We start from the raw sequence: 19279 nt of genomic DNA, 5'->3' as shown, positions 1-19279 counted from the left end.
TCTGCTTTTGAGAGCACAGGCTGTAGGGTGCTCAGGTTTCAGAAGTTGTGGCTTGCGGGCTTAGTTGCTCCACAGCATGTGGGATCTTTCCGGAGCAGGGATCGAACCCGTGTCCCCTGCATTGGCAGACGGGTTCTCTGCCAGTAGACCACCAGAGAAGTCCCTGAGTCTTCAATCTTAGCATCATGCTTGGAGTCCTGGCTTTGAGGACCTAGTGCTATTTCTTGTGCAGACTTTTCCTACTGTGGGAGGAACTTTCCTTTGTCTTCCTCCCTTCACCTGAGAAAACATCAGAGCCTCGAGCAGAGGGAAGAAGGGGGCATTCCTGCTCTCCCCACTGAGAGGCGCGCCACCAGCTGAGGCCCTGCGACAAGCTTGGCAGCGCTGTGAGAGCAGATTTTTCCTATTAATTGTCATCCGGTTTCTGGAACAGCGTGTCCCCATGTCGGATGGATTAGGCAGCACCCAGGGCGGCGCCTTCCCCTCAGCTGTCCTTGGAGCCTCTCCCAGTGCCTGCTCCCCTCTCTCAGGCTGAACTGCCCTTTTCGGTTCCTACTGAGCTACAAGAACATGTCCATGAGGTTGGCAGTGAAATAGTCCTTAAACCCAGGTGACCAAAAGAAGTTCTGCTCAAATGAGAGGCAAGATGTGACGGTGTATTGAAGGCTGACCCTGTTTAGAATTAAGCCTGCATCTTTCTGGTCTTTATTACACCTGATTGTATTTAGTTCTCATCTTAGGATGACTAGCAAATGCCCCAGGCTGCATCCACCCTTGATCTTTGATTGCCAGCAGGCATCCCAGTCCAGAAAAAAAAAGCAAAAGTGTGGGTACCAGAAACACCCCAACTCTGAAGCAGGCAAACCTCCTTCTCGTCTGAGCCACCCTGTCCTCAGCTTTGAATTTTCAACTCTGGGTTAGAATCTGTAATGTCACTTAATTGCTCTTTGTTCCCAGCAAAGTTACTTAACTTCTCACGGTCTCTGTTCCCCCAACTTCAAAATGATGCAATGATCCCGCCTCCCTCTTCTGATTGCCCTGAGTGTTAAGATCTGTGTGTGCCTGATGTTTGCAAGGGTGCCTGTGGTTGTCATTTTCTTCTCTTCTTTGTGTGTAAGCCTTTCCAGGCTCCTTTTATTCTCCTTCCAGGAAGGGCTGCCCTCTCAAGACTTAATCATGCCCTAGTTTGTCCTGCACAGTTTTTAGTAAAAATAGTTTTCTTCTGCCCTAATCCTAGGGCACTGTCATTATTTTGCTCAGACGTCATCTGTCCTGTTAGACCAGGAGTGACTTGTCACAGAAGCCTGCGATCACTCTACCCGTATACCTGAAACTTTGCAGTCTATGACAAATAGTTACTGAACTTAGAAATGAATGACTTTATTTTTACTCATTTTTTTAAAAAAAAACACAGCTTGTTAATCAGTAATGGGCTAGTTAGGGCTCATTTGGAAATCTGAGCTGTCTGGGCAGTGGGAGGGAGAGTGGGGATGATCTGGGAAACTCATAAATAATTCCCACCATCCACATCTGAGGGCCTGGAACACAGTGTGTGGATGGGAAGGACTTGTTCAGATGAATTCCTTCTGAGAAATTAAAAAATATTAAAAAAATACGAAGATTAGTTAAACAAACACTCATATTCCATTCCTGCCACTCAGAATGACCAACTCACTGTTTTGTTTTATACTGCATCTAATTTTTTTTTTTCTTATTACTGATGAAAAACTAAAATGGCTTTAACTGTCACCCCTGGTCCCATGGCCCCTCCCATTTCCCCGGGCAATCGTTAGCCTGAGTTCACTGTGTACCCATCAGTCAGCTCGTTTTGTCTCTCTCCCTGTGTCTCTGTCTCTCTTTCTCTGCTGTCTCTGCACATCCCACTTACCCTCATGGCTCTCTCCCAGCCAACCTCATACTCTGTCAAATTAGCCACTATCTCCACCCTATGACAATCTTAGTGCCCAAGTGTGATAACCAGTTCAATTTTATAATTCCACTTATATATTTGTATATACATATGTGTGTGTATGTATTTATGCATATATATATATAGGTTTTTTTGATATTACAGTTGCCTTTGTCAACAGATATCTAGAAAATAGTCAAAAATATTGGGTCTGCCAGAAAGCTCGTTCGGATTTTTTCCATCACCTCTTATGGAAAAACCACCTTACTAGCCTATGCAATATGTATATCTCTGTCTCTTATAGACCTTTTTAATAAATTTTATTTGGATAAGAGAATGTGCGTGCCAGCAGTTTTAAACAGCGTAATTAAAGACTGCAGAACTCCTAAGAATTGTCACAGATATGTACAGGATGTGGAGATACATATTACATATGTATGTATATATATATACATATGTGAGTATATTTATAAGATGCATCACTTTGTGTATGTTTTAATGTATGCACGTTTATACTGCAAGCACCCTTCCGCATCTTGCCTGTCATTTGTTAGAGTTCTTGCCGTGTTGGTGTGTATAGGCGTTCCACTGAGCAGCTGTTTTATGGGGGATGAATGCATGGACCAGAGCTTATACAAATGAACTGAAAATGCATTGTCATCTTTTCACTGCTATCAGCTGCCATCCTGTTGATCAAAATTCTGGCCTGGGGAGAGGTCTGGATTCTCTCCTGTGGAGGTGTGAGGATTAGAGTTCCTCTCCTCTTGCGATCACAGAGATTCTAGAATGAGGCTGAGTGTCTGGTGGGGATTCTTTGGACTGTGATGAAGCCCTGTGCTTTCAAGCAGGATGATCCAGAAGTGCTTGATGTGGTATAGGCCCTGGCCAGTCAGAACAGACACCAGCCCTCCTGCTGGGCAGGGCCCTGGGGCTCCCTGCTGGGTCGTGTGTTAACTCATGATCACTGCTGGATCATGGGGTGGTTGGGAGGTTCAGGGCAGGGGTCATTTACCAGGAGGTGCAGAAATAAATGGGCTCCCCAGGTGGCTCAATAGTAAAGAATCTGCCTGCCAATGCAGGAACCACTGGAGATGTTGGTTCCATCCCTGGGGTTGGAAAGATCCCCTGGAGAAGGAAATGGCAACCTGCTTCAGTATTCTTGCCTGGGAAATCCTATGGACTGAGGAGCCTGGCAGGCTGCAGTCCATGGGGTTGCAAAAGAGTTGAGCATGACTTAGTGACTAATACAGCAAACAACAGAAATATTTAAAAATAGTTCACTATTTTAACATCTCATTATATTGTGCCAGTGCATCCTGGGCCTGAAAGAACATGGCTTGGAACTTATACCATGCTTATTCATAAAGTATCATATTCAAAAATTATACATCAGAAGATCATGACAGGGATCTAGCCAGCCTTAACAACATTGGTATTTACAGATGAGAAAATGAAGCATAGGAGGTGCAAGAAAAGAGGTGACTTACTCTGGTTTCTCAGTCTAGTTAAGCTGGGTTGGGTCTAGAATTCCCCTCCCTTGCGTTCTCACCCATTTTTCATGGCGCCTAGAATGACCTGACTGCTTGGTGCTGGCTGTCCCACCATGACGATCCACAGTGCATCTGGCATCTTTGGTTCACGTGGTTGTTAGAATGATGACCAGGTAAAAGATGCTTTGTCTAAGTATGTCTTTAAATAATTGAACAGGTCCTATAATTTTCATATAAGGTGACTCATCATTATTAAATAAAGCAGGAAGCAAATATGTGGGGTTTTTGGAGCCTGTAAAAAGAGCATACATTTGGAGGACTGCCTTGATGGTCCAGTGGCTACGATTCTGTGCTCCCAATGCAGGGGACCCAGGTTCAGGAAACAAGTCCAGTATTTCTTCTTGATAGCTCTCTGGTTAGGGAGCTAGATCCCACAGGCCGCAACTAAGACCAGATGCAGCCAAGTAAAGAAATAAACATTTTGAAAAAAGACCAACAAAGGTCTTTGGTGCCCTGTGTCAGTAACTGGGGGCAGAGACTAATATATATATATATATATATATTTTTTTTTTTTTTAAAGAGAATACAGTCTTTGGTCTGTCTTATCTGACCATGTCTTATGTATGTATGTATTTAGGTATGTGTGCATGCTCAGTTGTTCCTGACTCTTTCCAACTCTTTGCAACTTCGCCAGGCTTCTCTGTCCATGGGATTTTTCAGGCAAGAATACTGGAATGGGTTGCCATTTCCTCCTCCAGGGGATCTTCTGACCCAGGGATCGAAGCCAAGTCTCCTGCACTGATGCCTGCATTGGCAGGCGCCGGGGTTGTCCACTGAGCCCCTGGGGAAGTCGCGTAAGCGTCTTTATATATATCCAGATGAGAGTCACTGTGGTAGTGAGCTTCCTTTGTCTTGGTTCCCTCTTACCCCCACAGAAGAACCAGAATAATCGTTTATTAGAGTTGAAACAGACCTCAGACTTATTAGGCTAATGTCCCCATTGTACAGGTAAGGAAAGAGACCCAGGGAAATGAAATGGCCTGCCAAATGTCATGGCTGGCTAGAGCAATGCTGGCCTGCTTTCCCACGTACATGGTGTGCACAGAGAGTCTGGGAGGGTCTGGGAGATGAAGCTGGATTATGAATAAATAAGCTTTGCTTAGTCGGTATCTTATCTAATTGTCTTTGAATGCCATCCCACTTCAACGGGGCTTCCAAAAGTATGACTCTGCTTTTCTGAAGCTGGGACACACCTGGCCTGGGGAAAAGGTGGGAGCTGATGGAAGAGTCTTGCTTCCCAAGTTTAGAGGACATCCTTTCTCTCTTTCTGGACACATTGGGGACCACCTGGCAAGGCAGAGGAGGTGGGAGGCTGGGAAGGAAAAGCTGCCTGGGCTTCTGGTAAAACCTTAAGTGCTTCATCTGCTTGCCGTCCATTCTAATGGTTGGATGTGTGCTGGTGCCTCTGATGGGCCTGTAGATGGGCACTCCAGGATTGTTCCATTGTGACTTAGCATCAGCTAATAGGTACTTAAAGTAAAGTGGTTGCCTATTTGATTATGACTGGGGGTTATTAACATTTTTTCCCCTCCACAAACAGATGGTAACTGTCCTCCGAGTGGACTGTAGAATCATGCCAGAGTCTTGAATTTGGAGGTACTGCCTGCTGCCAAAAGAGCTTGGAGGCGGCTACCCACGTTGAATGGCCTTGTTTTCCCTCTGGTGTGACTGCTTGGTTAAAGGGGATGGTTAGACTTGGGGAGGAGTCATTTCTGCCCTCTCTCCTAAGCTTGGGACATTGGACTCAGAAGGGTTCTTCCAGGGTTGGTGGCGGGGGGGTGGGGGTGGGGGTCCTATCCTAAGGTTTGATCCTCTCACTGGCATTTCTTTTTCAGCTGGGAGAAAGAATCCCTGCATTTACAGCTGGGAGCACAGAGCCAGGGAATTGACACAAGAGTGGGTTAGGGACAGAGACTTCTGAGACAGCTGAAAGGGGCCCTGGGCCCTGGGCCCTGGACGAGGCCACCACTGGTGGTGCTGATGAGGTAGCTCCTTTTGTCTTGGGAAATACACTTATCTGGCCTTGATTTCGAGGCTCCTGAGGTTGGTGCTGGTGGTAAAGAACCCACCGGCCTATGCAGGAGACACAAGAGACGCCTTACTCTCACCACTGGGCATGCAAGACTGCCCTGCTCTGTTCCTCTCTCAGGCATCCAGGAACCAGCTGTTTTCCAGCACTGCCTGACTCTTCTTTTCGAAGAGAAATCCCTGTGTGTGTGTGTTTTTTTTTTTTTGTTTGAGTCTGATACAAAATGTTTCTCTACTGTAACTACCTGCTTGCAGGCTGTTCTTGGCAGGTCCCTGCTTCCTGGACAGCAGGCCCAAGGGTGGCCAACGTGCCTGCTCTACAGCCAAAGCCATTGTCTCTCTGATTCATTCGATTTTGGCAGCAGAACACAGTTCTTACTAGCCCATGCCATTGCAACAGGTTCCCACAAGGTTAACAGCCCTTTGATACTTCAGATTAGAAGTTCTCAGCTTTGTGTCCCCTGCTTCACATGTGACAAAGGACTGTCAGCCACATGCCTTTGCCCTCCTGCAGGAATAACCAGGTTTTTGGACAAATAATGGCCCTTGCCATTGCTTGATACCTAAAAAAAAAAAAAAAATAGCTGAGCATACCGGTTGGCAAAAGAGATTTTTAAAACTAGGAATAAATCAGGTTCATGCTAATTTTTACTCTTAAAAAAATTCACAAACTTTGGTTTTTTAGTAGTCATCCAAAGTCCTGGTGACAGACTTCCTCTCTGATCCAGAAATCTGTCTCTATCTTGGCACTAGGATGGAGAACTAAGAGGGTAAGGGGCTGCCAGCCATGATTTTCTCACAGTGTCCTTGGTCCAACATGGCTTGCACCCCTGCACAGTCAAGCTGCAGAAACAGTCCCAGCAGAATCCCCTGTCTTCTTACAGCACAATGTTTCCATCTCTGTATCTTCTCCTGCGGGTCCTGGGGGCTTTGCATTTGCCCAGAAGAGGAGGGACCGTGAACTCTGTTTAATGGAAGCTTCCACAATGGCTGCAGCGCCCGAGCCCTGGGTTTGGGTAGCCTGTTCTCTCATGAACTCTGTAGAAGCTTAGGGATGTCCAAAGAGTGGCCCATGGAACCGCAGGCAGCAAAGCAGAGAGATGAAAACAGCCGTTGATGGGGGAACACGATTTTGGACTCGGGGAGAAAAGCCACACAAGGAAAACAATGTCAGACAAGAGAACCACTGCGAATCCCCAGTCCCAGCTTCTCCTCAGTCCGCTTCGTGCTGCGCATCCTCCAGGGGGATGAGCCAGATGGGGCGGGGGAAGGCTGTGTTGCAGGAGTAGGAAGGGCAGCCTGCATCCGGCTGGGGCTCAGCCCCTAGGGGTGTCTGCCACCCGCTCCCGGCAGGGAGCATCCTGAGGAAAGAAGAGCGTCTAGTCGGTCCCCTCCTGGCTCTAGTGACACCCTCTCTTTCTCCCGCCCCTGATACTGCAGTATGTTTAGTTTAGAGAAAGATTCATCAGGTCACTCTGGCACTCACCCCTTTATTCTTTCTTCCTGTATTCATTCCGCTGCCACAAGCCAGAGACAGATTTGCTGACATCTTCGCACGGGTCCCCAAACCAGCTTCCTCCTTGACAGGACCGGCTGCCTGATTTGTGGGACCCAGTACAAAATCTTCCCAAAGCACTAGAATTTTAGGGCAGTGACGGCAGAGACTTACACCCTAACCGTGGGGCTCTTCTGAGCGTGGAGTCAGGGTCAGGCCCGTGACGCCGGCTAAGCTTGCTGGCGCCCTGCTGGAGCCCTGGCGCCTTTATCTTTTCCTGTATGGTGATGAGGGGAACTGATATTCTATACTTCCTTTTAAAAGAGAAGTTGAGATTTGGGGTGTCAGCTGATTTTCCACATCTGATCATAGCAAGGGAAGATTATGAGGGCACTGGGCATTTAATGGGTACTAACTGTATGTTGTTCACTGTTCAGTTACCAAGTCACATCCAGCTCTTTGCGACCCCATGGACTGCAGCACGAAAGGCTTCCTTGTCCTTTACCATCTGCTGGAGTTTGCTCAGACTCATGTCCACTGAATCAGTGATGCCATCCAACCATCTTATCCTCTGTTGCCCTCTTCTCCTCCTGCCTTCACTCTTTCCCAGCATCAGGGTTTTTTTTTTTTTTTTTCCCATGAGTTGACTCTTTGCATTAGGTGGCTAAAGTGTTGGAGCTTCAGCTTTAGCATCAGTCCTTCCAGTGAGTATTCAGGGTTGATTTCCTTTAGGACTGACTGATCTGATCTCCCTGCTGTCCAGGGGATTCTCCAGAGTCTTCTCTAGCACCATATTTGGAAAGCATCAATTCTTTGGTGCACTTACTGTATGGCTGCCCTGCCTTACTTACTGAATGTCAGATGTCTAATATACCTTTTAACGTTTAGTTATTATATGTGACTATTCTCCCCATTGTAAGGATGAGAAAGATACTCAGACTGGCTAACTTGCCCTGTGTTGTGTGACTGGTGAGTAAGAAAACCAGATTTTAATTGAGGTCACTCTGAATCAATGGTTCTCAATCTTTGCTGCACATTCCAATCACTTGGTCAAATTGTTTAACTCCATCAGCCCAGGCAGCACCTCAGACCAATTAAATCCGATTCCGGAGGTGAAACTAGGGCATGGGCATGTTTTTTAATGCCTCAGGCGATTTCAATTGTGCAGCCAAGTTTGAGAACAGGCCAAGATGCAGCTGCATATAGCCTCCCAGGTCATGTATGCAGTCTCTAGACTGATCTATCTGATCACCTTGGGAGTTTGGGAAACATGCAAATGCCTGGGATTCACTCACACCCGCTAGGTCAGACCTGGGATGAAGTGGGGGTGATGTTGATGCTCACTGACGTTTCATGACCATGGCTCATGAATCCTGGGAGATGCTGGGGATCTTGGGAAAATGCAGATTCTAATTGAACAGATCAGACAAGGGCTGAGATCTAAGTTTCCAAAGGATGTTTCTCCAGGGCCCACAGTTCAGGTAATGAGGGCTTAAGTGAAAACCCCAGGCCTGTGATCTGGGGACTTAGGTCAGTCACATCTCTGCTTTTCATTTCTTCCTGCACATCATGACCAAAATCAGCCTGCCTTAAAGGCTTACTGTACTAGCTGGAACAGTGTGACTCCTGGAGGAAGAAATGGCAATCTACTCCAGTTTCTTGCCTGGAAAATTCCATGGGCAGAGGAGCCTGGCAGGCTATAGTCCATGGGGTCACAAAGAGTCAGACACAACTGAGCATGCACCCACAACAACAATAGTGACTATCAGATTACAAAATAGAACCACGACTTCTAAGGCATTTGAGTTCTACCCTGGGCTTTCCTAGTAGCTCAGACGGTAAAGCATCTGCCTGCAATGCAGGAGACCCAGGTTCGATCCCTGGGCCAGGAAGATCCCCTGGAGAGGGAAATGGCAACCCACTCCAGCATTCTTGCCTGGAGAATTTCATGGACAGAGGAGCCCGGCAGGCTATAGTCCATGGGGTTGCAGAGAGTTGGACACAACTGAGCGACTAACACATACTCTTTGGGTAGCTAAGCCTTGCTCTTTTCCAAAGCAGTTTCTGAAGTGGACCCCTTGGTTTACACCAAACTGCCATCTCCTTCCACGCCAGGGTACTTTGGAAGGCATGCTGCCTCCTCTGATCTCAGTATGAGGTCCACCAATGCAAGAGCGTGGGACAGAGCCCCAGGGAGGTCAGCAGTCAGCGGGCAGGCGGCCTTCCCAGCCCAGAATCCCTTGTGCTACTGGGGTAAGCATTACCTTTCCTCTTTTAGAAAGTTCCATGCCCTGTTTCCTCTTCCTCCCACAGCGGATCTTGGAGGTACCATTAGGGGCTGTAGGAAATTGGAGCAGCTTGGACTGGCAGGCACTGATGTGGATCCGGGCATGTTCTTTGCTGGAAGAAGCCTATGGGTTAAGTCAGTGGTGGCCCAGGCCACCTGCCAGCCTCAGAGATGCTGCCCTTGGTGGCTGGAATGTTGTCCTTACTCCTGCTGCTTCCGGGGTACTTACCCTGGATGTGCTCCCAATTGACTGTGGAGTAAGAGTTACATAGCTGGCCAGAGACTGGAGCAGTTTCCTTATCAGTTCCAGAGATGCCAGGCCTCTCTGCCTGACAGGCATCTGGAGTTCAGAGGGGCCTCGGCACTGTAGCAGCCATGCATACCTGTCCCCAGGTGATGGAGAAGAATGCCAGCATCTGTCTGTCTGCCGGCAGGGCCTGATGTGAACCACTAGGTGGGTGCCCAGGTGGTTCCAGGAACTACCTTTCCAAGTGAAGCCTTCCCAATTGATTGAGTTCAGCGGGTTGGCCTAGGACCAGTGGAGGGGTGCTGGCCCGCCCCCGCTCCCCCCGCCTGCCATGGTTTGCTCTTTAAGGGAAGTAAGCAGGATCTGAGTCCTATTATTGCCCATGATGTACAGATGTGGCTCGAACAGCCTCGGTCGCTGCGTGGGCTTACTTCTCAGGAGGGAACATGCCTGCCTGATTGGGCTGTGTGTGGGGCTGGAGGCCTTTAAGGAGAAGCACTGTCAGCAATGAGGGGCCGCACAAAAGAATGGGAAAATGGGTACTCACGTTTGCTGTTGCTGAGTGTGCAGACTGAGGCTGCCTTTCTGGCAAGCGGTTTGGCAAGTTCTGATAAAGCTAAAGTCAGAAGAAGCCAATGCCCTAGAAACTCCACTTCTGAGAATTTAGCATTAGGTAGTGGTCACAAACAGCTACCCATCCTGATGTGTGTGGGCATTTGTCCCACTGTGACTTACACAGTCAACTGGATCAACCAAGAATTGCTTAAATATCTAGTAATAAATGGCTGGCTAAGCACACGATGCTTTATACCTGTGATGTAATTCAGTGAAGACATTTAAACTGACAATTCATTATTTATTTTTCCAAACTTTAAAACTTTTTATTTTGTATTGGGCTATAGCCAATTAGCAATATTGTGGTAGTTTCAAGTGAACAACAAAGGGACTCAGCCGTACATATGCACGTATCCATTCTCCATCAAAACCCCTTCCACCCAGGCTGGCACATAACATTGAATAGAGTTCCCTGTGCTAGACAGTAGGTCCTTGTTGGTATCCATTTTAGATATAGTAATGTGTACATGACCTTCCCAAAGTCTCTAATTGTCCCTTCCTGTGACCTGTGACCAGCCATCATGGCATCATGCCCCTTCCTTCTGTAGCACCTCGAGCAGTTATTCAGAGTGTTTGCTGAAGGCTCTCCTCTCCCAGAGTTTCGTCAGATTCACGTCCATTGAGTCGGTGATGCTGTCTACCCGTCTTATCCTCTGCTGCTCCCTTCTCCTTTTGCCTTTAATCTTTCCCAGCATCATGGTCTTTTCCAATGAGTCAGCCCACTCCAGGAGATAGTGGAGGACAGGGAAGCCAGGCGTGCTGCCGTCCAAGGGGTCACAAAGAGTCAGACACGACTGAGTAACTGAACAGCAACAACTCCTCTCCCGGTGGGTGAACCGCGCTGGGCTAACTCACAGAGCATCACCGATACAGCAGACTGCCCCAGGCACAGGACGTGTGAACGTCCTCTGGCCGCCTTGTGCTGTGCACCCTGAGACCTGAGCCTAGGCTTCCTCCCCTGACCGCCGGTGCCCAGTGTTGTGGCTGCTGTGATGCGGTGTGTGATCCGAATATTTTCTGGTGATTGCCTGTAAGATAGAGACATTTTCCAGCTGAAAGCTCTTTCCCTGCCTGACTTTTCTCTTTGCACATCATGGGCGTTCCATGGACAAGAAGATGCTAGATGGACCTGCCTTTCCGGGTGTTTGCTTGGTCCTCTCTCACCCTTGATGTCTCTTCCTTCACAGCCGCCTTTCCCCCCTCCTCCTCCTTCTTCTCCCCCATGGCATTGGATCAGTAGTGTGGCTTCGTCTTCTATCAGCATCCCTGAGACTTCTCCCTAGCCTACTAGTCACACACTTGGTGCCCCTTACATCTTAGAGTCAGACAGTGTGTGCATGCTCAATCACTCAGTCATGTCTGACTCTTTGTGAGCCCATGGAACTGTAGCCCACCAGTCTCCTCTGTCCCCTTTCCTCCTCCAGGGGATCTTCCTGACTCAGGGATCAAACCTATGTCTCTTGCGTTTCCTGCACTGGCAGGCAGATTCTTTACCACTCCAATGCCTGAAAGTTGGCAAGGAGTAGTGTCACCAGACGGACATGGGGTTGAATCCCACTTCTGCTGATTGGGAGCTGTGGCACTTACCGTGACTCCTTAACTCTCCTGGGCTTCCCTTTCCTCAACTGATGAATGAGCGGGCCAGTTCTCACTGTAGATGGTTTTGTGGGAATTAAATAAAATTATGTATATAAAGCAATTAGCTTAGTCCCTGGCCATGTAGTAATCACTCAATGAATGTGGTGAGGGGAGGAATAATTATGACTTTTGCTCCATTCAGACAAGTGGTGAGTAATCCACAGATGCCATAGTGGCTGGGGTTTGTAGCCTTGGGCTTATGTTAGAATTAACTTAGGGATCTTTTACAAATTCTGGTATCCAGGCTGCTCCCCAGACCAATTAAGTCAGAATCTCAGTGGACAGGACCAGACTCTAGTAGTCTCTAAAATGTGCCCAGGTGAGTGTAGTGGGCTGTGAACCAAGGCTGAGAACCTACCCTGGGGCTTCCCTTGCCTCTTCCCGACAAAAAGAAGCCCTTTGGGACAGAAGGAAGTGGAAGGGATGGAGGGATGAAGACATGGCAGGGAAGACCTTTGTTGATTGTTTCGTGTGCTCAGTTGTATCCGACTCTTTGTGACTCCATGGACTGTAGCCTGCCAGGCTCCTCTGTCCATGGAATTTTCCAGGCAAGTATACGGGAGTGGGTTGCCATTTCCTGCTCCAGGGGATCTTCCTGACCCAGGGATTGAACCCAGGTCTCCTGTGTCTCCTGCTTTGCAGGCAGATTCTTTGCCTGCTGAGCCATTGGGAAAGCCTCTATCCATAGAATTCTCCAGGCAAGAATACTGGAGTGGGGTGCCGTGTGCTCCTCCAGGGGATCTTCCTGACCCAGGGATCGAACCTGTGTCTCTTATGTCTCCTGCATTGGCAGGCGAGTTCTCTACCACCAGCTTGTTCATTGGGTCTCAACTACTGTGTCAGGCACGGTGCTTGGCCTTTATATGTTCTCGCTTTTCACTGTGAACTTGTGATGCAAATTCTTGTACCTGTTCCTTACATGAGCTTCGGGAAGGATGAGCGGCTTGTTTCATGTCGTATATCAGCTGGCTTAAGGATGAAGGGCTTCCCTGGTGGCTCAGACAGGAAAGAATCCACCTGCAGTGCGCGAGACCGGGGTTCGATCCCTGGATCAGGAAGATTCCCTGGATAAGGAAGTGGCAACCTACTCCAGTATTCCTGCCTGGAGAATTCCATGGACAAAGGAGACTGGCGGGCTACAGTCCATGGGGCCACAAAGAGTCGGACATGACTGAGCAACTAACAAGGATGAAGGACCAGGAGATGAGGGTGGGGCCCGGCTTTCTCTCTTTCCTTTTGGCCCCTCCTTCCCTCCCTCCTTCAGAGAGGTGATGGAGTGCCCTGGCTCTCACCCACTCTGCATGGGGACCGGCTGCCACACCTGTTCACCTGCAGTGTTTAATGACCCGGCCCTCCTGTGGTTCCTTAGGGCTCTCTGCCACCTGTTCTTACATGCACGGTTGACTGTGCTGTTTACTTAATGGAGAGATCTAAGTGCCCCGCAGAGGCTCCCCGTGGATAAGAGCAGAAACCTCCACTGACTAGACGTGGGAGCCTTGTTGTTGGTTTGCTTTTCTTTCAAATGTTTATTTATTTATCCATTCATCTTTGGCTGTGCGGGCCTTTGCTGCTGCTCGTGGGCTTTCTCTAGTTGCGGCGAGCAGGGGCAGCGCACTGGCTTCTCATCGTGGTGGTTTCCCTCGAGGCCGATCATGGGCTGTAGGGTTCGAGGGCTTCTGCAGTTGTGGCTGCAGCACGTGGGATCTTCCTGGACCGGGGATCGAACCCATGTCCTCTGCATTGGCGGGCAGATTCTCAACCGCTGAATCGCCAGGGAAGTTCTGTTTGGGTTTTTATTGCCATCAATTTTTAGGCTCTCTCGTGGGTTGGGGAAAAGTACGGAGCAGGATGGACACAGAAAGGGAGAGAGAGACTCTTTCCTGCCTGACTGTAGATCAGATGGCAAATTCTCTCATTCGGAGAGTCTCCAGCTTTACTGGCAGGATGAGAAGATCCTGGTAACATGCAGGCTCTGATTCAGCAGGTCTAGGGCAGGGTCTGAGATTCTAAATTTCTCACCAGTTGCCAGAGGAGGCTGTTCCTGGTGTTCTGCCAGCCACAGTTGGCTTAACAAGGCTCTAGTTTCCATAATGGATACCCAAGTCTATTTTCTGAACCCTGCAATTTTTACTTTGGGAGATGTCATGGGACAGTTTAACGATCTGGGTTCTAGCCCTGCCTATCCTCTAATCATCTTTGGTGATCTTATGAACTTCATTTTTCTCTTCCTTAATAGGGAGGATTTGAATTCAGTGACTTCCAAGGTCCCATGTCATTGTAACATCCTGTGATTCATTGGTGGATTGGGGTGGGGGGTCAGGGTAGATTAAAGGGAGCGTGGAGTAAGGAGGATGGGAATTCCTTGGGAGACGGGAGTTGAGAGGAGCGTCTGTTGCCTAAATTGGTTGTCCCTTTAAGATCAGTGGGTCTGAATCATGAGAGGTCAAAGGTTGAGGGACATGGGCAATGAACTTTCTATTGTGCTGTGTGCCCACAGCCCTGGGGTAGTCTCTGAACTCCTGGCAGGTAGGGGTGCGGCTCTTGCTTCCTCACTTGCCTTCTCGGAATGGCAGGAGTGTACCGGGGGGCATCTCTCGCACTGCAGGACTGCTGGAGGGCCCTCTCTGTGGGTCACAGGTCTAGACCCTGGGGACCGCAGACTTGAGTAAGACAAGGCTTGTCCTTCTTTGTCTTCAGCAAGCAGAGTGTACCTGATCTCTCAGCCCTTCTATCGGGGGTGGGCACCCACTCATTGCTTTCTGCCAGTGGGGTGCTGTTGTTTTCTCCAGTTGCCATGATGGTTAGCCCCTTGGGCCAGCCCCTGTGTGGTGGTGGTGGTGGTGGTAGTTTAGTCGCTCAGTCATGTGTCTTTACCCCATGGACTGTTTGACAGGAGTCAAACAGGCTCCTCCGTCCCTGGGATTTCCCAGGCAAGAATACTGGACTGGGCTGCCACTTCCTCCTCCAGGGGATCTTCCTGACCCAGGGATCAAACTCGAGCGTCTGCCTCTCCTGAATTCCAGGTGGATTCTTTATTGCTGAGCCACTGGTAAAGTCCACACACTTAGGCACACACACAGATACACTTGAATCTATGTAACTGCCAATCTATATACCTTAAATATCTATATTCACATTTACATTTTACATGTATATTTAAATGAAAATTCAGTTCCCTGGTGGCTCAGGTGGTAAAGAATCTGCCTGCAATACAGGAGACCTGGGTTTGATCCCTGGGTTGGGAAGATAGCCTGGAGAAGGAAATGGCACTCCAGTATTCTTGCCTGGAGAATTTCAAGGACAGGGTAGCCTGGCAGGCTACAGTCCATGGGGTCACAAAGAGTCAGACACGACCGAGCAATGAACACTTTAAATGAAAATAGACTTGGGCAATCCATACAGTTGTTTTGACCTATTTTTTTTCACTTAACAATGCATCTTAAACATCTTTCCATGTTATCCTATAGGCCCATGTCTTTAGCCTTTCCATTATTCTGTAAAGGTTGTTTTTCTTTCTTGCTTTGCTCTTTTCATGATGCTTGTATATTACACTTCATCTGGTTCATTCAGAATTTAATCCATTTTCCCTGGGGCGACAATGACAGAGGGGCAAAGGCTGCATTTATATGAAGGAGAGTAAGAAAAACACAGGCCAGGCCTTCTCAGCTCTCCTCGGTTCCCTCTGTGCGTGTTTCCAGCCTGGCGTTGTCCAGGAAGCATCAGGTATGAGAGGCTTGGCAGAAGCCAAGCTGACCTTCTGTGAGCAGTGGCACCAGTCCTCAGCCACGGGTCCCCCGAGTGAGTGTTAGTCACTGAGTTGTGTCCAGCTCTTTGCGACCCCATGGACTCTAGTCCGCCAGGCTCCCCTGTCCAGGGAATTCTCCAGGCAAGAATACTGGAGTAGGGAGCCATTCCATTCTCTAGGGGAGCATCCTGACCCAGGGATGGAACCTGGGTCTCCTGCATTGCAGGCAGATTCTTTACTGTCGGACCCACCAGGGAAGCCCACCATGGGGGCATTTCAAAGGCCCTGAAGGACGTGGTTTATCTGTGAGCTTAAGCTGATGTGGAAGCTGGGATGCACTCAAATGAAATATTTAGAATCTGTCATCTTAACAGAAGCACCCTTTATCATATGCATGTACACACCCCAACAAAGGCTGAGGGTTGAGATGGGGGCTGTGGCAAACGGTGGCTAGGAGCACAAGTTTTGGGCTGAGACTGAACCTGGGGACTTCACTAGTGGTCCAGTGGTTAAGACTTCGCCTTCCAGTGTGGGGGGTGTGGGTTCGATCCCTGGTCAAGGAGCTAAGATCCCATATGCCTCATGGCCTAAAAACCAAAACATAAAACAGAAACAATATTGTAACAAATTCAAGACTTTAAAAAGATGGTTCACATTAAAAAAAAAAAAAAAAAGATTGAACCTGGAATCCCAGATTTGACACTTGCTCTGTGTCTTGGGTGAGTCACTTAGACTCTCTAACCTCAGTCCTCCTTGTTTGTGATGTGAATGAATAGTGCCGACTTGATTGCATTTTGAGAGCATTACCTGGGGTTCCCTGTGCAAAGCCCTTGGTGCAGTTACAGCCAGGTGGTCAGTGTGCAGATGGTGGCCCCTGGCATGCTTTTAGGGCTCTCCCAGGTGGGAGGAAGGCAGAGCCTCTCTCTCTGTCTCTCTCTGTGTATTTCCACTCATGAGGTCGCTTTCTTTGGATGAACTTTAAGTACTTCTTGGTAGTCATGTACGGATGTGAGAGTTGGGCCATAAAGAAGGCTGAGCACTGAAGAATGAGCGCTTTCAAACTGTGAGGCTAGAGAAGACTCTTGAGAGTCCCTTGGACAGCAAGGAGATCAAACCAGCCCATCCTAAAGGAAATCAACCCTGAATATTCGTTGGAAGGACTGATGCTAAAGCTGAAGCTCCAGTACTTTGGCCACCTGATGCAAAGAGCCGACTCACTAGAAAAGACCCTGATGCTGGGAAAGATTGAGGGCAGGAGGAGAAGCGGATGGCAGAAGATGAGATGATTGGATAGCATCACCGACTCAATGAACATGAATTTAAGCAAACTCTGGGAGATGGTAAAGGACCAAGAAGCCTGGTGTGCTGCAGTCCATGGGGTCACAAAGCATTGGATATGACTTAGCAACTGAATAACAACAACAAAGTACTTAATGGAGTTATTTTTCTTCAACCTCTGTATGAAGCACAGGGCAAAGATACAGCCCTGCTCTCATTTGACAGAAAGACAAATTCAGACCCAGGGACGCAGAGGTGTGTCAGGGCTGATGGAAGAGTATCAGACCAGTTTAAGGAGGTGGAGTCCTCCTCCGGCCTCAGATACTGACTGGCTGTGTGGCCTGCGTGGTCACTGCCCTCTGATCCCCATTGTCATGACTCAAATTGAGCCAACTTGTGGGGCTACCTCATCACTAAGGTCTCTCCCACACCCAGCCCTCTGACCTCAAGACAGCAGTAGCTTAGTCTCTCCTCTTTCAATGGTTCCCCCTCATTCTGGGTGGATATTTCTGAGGCATTAAGCATGGGTGGTCAGGCCAACACTCACTAGTATCCAAGAGAGCCCTGGCAGTTGTCTGGATTTGGCAACGGCCAGCATACACTTGGGGCGGGGGCGGTGGTGGTGGTGAGAGGACCATCATGTCCATTGCCTCACTGGAATGTGCTTTCTCTCCCGGAGTGTAGCTCAGTTGGAATTAGGTATGATGATCCTTCCTAGTCATTTGGGAAGATGAATGACTCTTAGTCATCAGAGCCCTTGCACAGCCTTCTCTTGGCTAATGTCTATTGAGACATCAGTCCATCCAGAGCCCCAGGACTGGAGAATTTCAGGCTTTGCACTGAATTAAATGGGAACCAGCAGAGTCCTCCCAGGTTAAGCAGTAGCCCAACCTGCTGAAGTAGAGTAAAGAAACAGACACATTGTGTTCTACACATAGAAGTGGGGACTTTCCTGGCAGTCCAGGGGTTAAGACTTTGTCTTCCATTGCAGGGGATGTGAGCCAGGGAGTTAAGATCCCACATGTCTTGAGACCAAAAAACCAAAACATAAGACAGAAGCAATTGTTGTTGCTCAGTCACTCAGTCATGTCCAACTCTTTGTGACCCCATGGACTGCAGCACGCTAGTCCTTTACCATCCTTTACCAGATGGTCCTTTACCATCTCCCAGAGTTTGCTCAAACTCATGTCCATTGTGTCAGTGATACCACCCAATCATCTCATCTGTCATTCCCTTCTCCTCCTGCCCTCAGTCTTTCCCAGCATGAGGGTCTTTTCCAGTGAGTCGGCTCTTCCCATCAGGTAGCCGAAGTCTTGGAGCTTCAGCTTCAGCATCAGTCCTTCCAACGAATATTCAGGGTTGATTTCCTTTAGGATTGACTGGTTTGATCTCCTTTCTGTCCAAGGGACTCTCAAGTGTCTTCTCCAGCACCACAATTCAAAAACATCAGTTCTTTGATTCTCAGCCTTGTTTATGGTCCAACTCTCACATCTGTACATGACTACCGAAAAAACCGTAACTTTCACTGTGTTGATAGCTGGCAAGTGGCAACCGCAAGAGACTGGCAAGGGTGACTCACCCAAAGTCAAAACATGGTGCTGGTGGGAGAGAGTGGGAAGTCAGCAGCTCTAATCTTCATCCTGGTGAAAGAGTGTGAAGGAGGAAACAAGTGACCAAACGTTATGAAGACAGTGTCTCAGACTACAATAGGGAGACAAAGATCGTTCTTTTAAAATTATTATTATTGAGTAGAGCTGCTTTACAATGTTGCGTTAGTTTCTGCTCTACAACAAAGTGAACCAGCTGTAAGTGTGCATCTACCCCTCCCTCTCAGCCTCCCCTACCCCTCTAGGTCATCACAGAGCCCCGAGCTGAACTCTCTGTGCTACACAGCAGGTTACACTAACTATCCCCTCCTCCACCCTCTTTTTGCTGCAGAATTGGACATTAGGGGAGCAATCAAGTGGCTTCTTGGAGAACAGTGTTGGTTGGGACAGAACAAGGCTAGAACCCAATCTCTTGACTCCTGATGCTATATTCCTTCCACTGCAGCATTACTTCTATGAGCTTACTTCTCATAGCGTAGTAAGTAAGTAAGTAGTAAGTAAGCTTGCTTCTTCTGTGAGTACTTCTGCTGTACTTCTATGAGCTTACATCTGGGTCTCCTTGTTTCCTAAATCTTTACAAATTTCAGGAAGTGCTTGGGCAGCTAAGGGATGGGGTCAGTCAGTAAAATCAAGGACCTTGATTTTGAATTCCTGTTCTTCAGAGTATTCGCCCTCATCTAGCTCCTGTGGTTATGGACTGTGTCAGCTCTTAGCAGCGCCTGCAGCCAGGACTCCTTGTCTCTTGCAGGTGCTTTCTCCAGATTGCCTTTCCCCCACTTTTTATCAGCTGGGTCATGTTTTCCCTTCCACTTCCAAATTCAGTCATGCTTCACATTTTGACTGCTTTCCCTGGTTCTGTGAACTCTCTCCAAGTTGCTTG

At 48.4% G+C, this 19279-nt stretch overlaps 1 protein-coding gene and 1 long non-coding RNA gene across 4 annotated transcripts in view; one reads left to right on the top strand and one right to left on the bottom strand.

Moving 5' to 3' along the window:
* NTRK3 (neurotrophic receptor tyrosine kinase 3) overlaps positions 1-19279 on the top strand; it is a 410810-nt gene that overhangs the window by 150949 nt on the left and 240582 nt on the right. The window lies entirely within an intron of this gene.
* Positions 6118-7265, bottom strand: LOC138423363 (uncharacterized). Its single transcript, XR_011250244.1, has 2 exons — positions 6974-7265; positions 6118-6624 (listed from the first exon to the last, which is right to left on the bottom strand). It is a non-coding gene; the product is annotated as an uncharacterized lncRNA (long non-coding RNA).

This window comes from Ovis canadensis, chromosome 18, assembly GCF_042477335.2.
Source record: "Ovis canadensis isolate MfBH-ARS-UI-01 breed Bighorn chromosome 18, ARS-UI_OviCan_v2, whole genome shotgun sequence".
Classification (NCBI taxonomy): Eukaryota; Metazoa; Chordata; class Mammalia; order Artiodactyla; family Bovidae; genus Ovis; species Ovis canadensis.
Note: the sequence above shows the minus strand (reverse complement) of the source record. Positions and strands in the feature narration are given on the sequence as shown.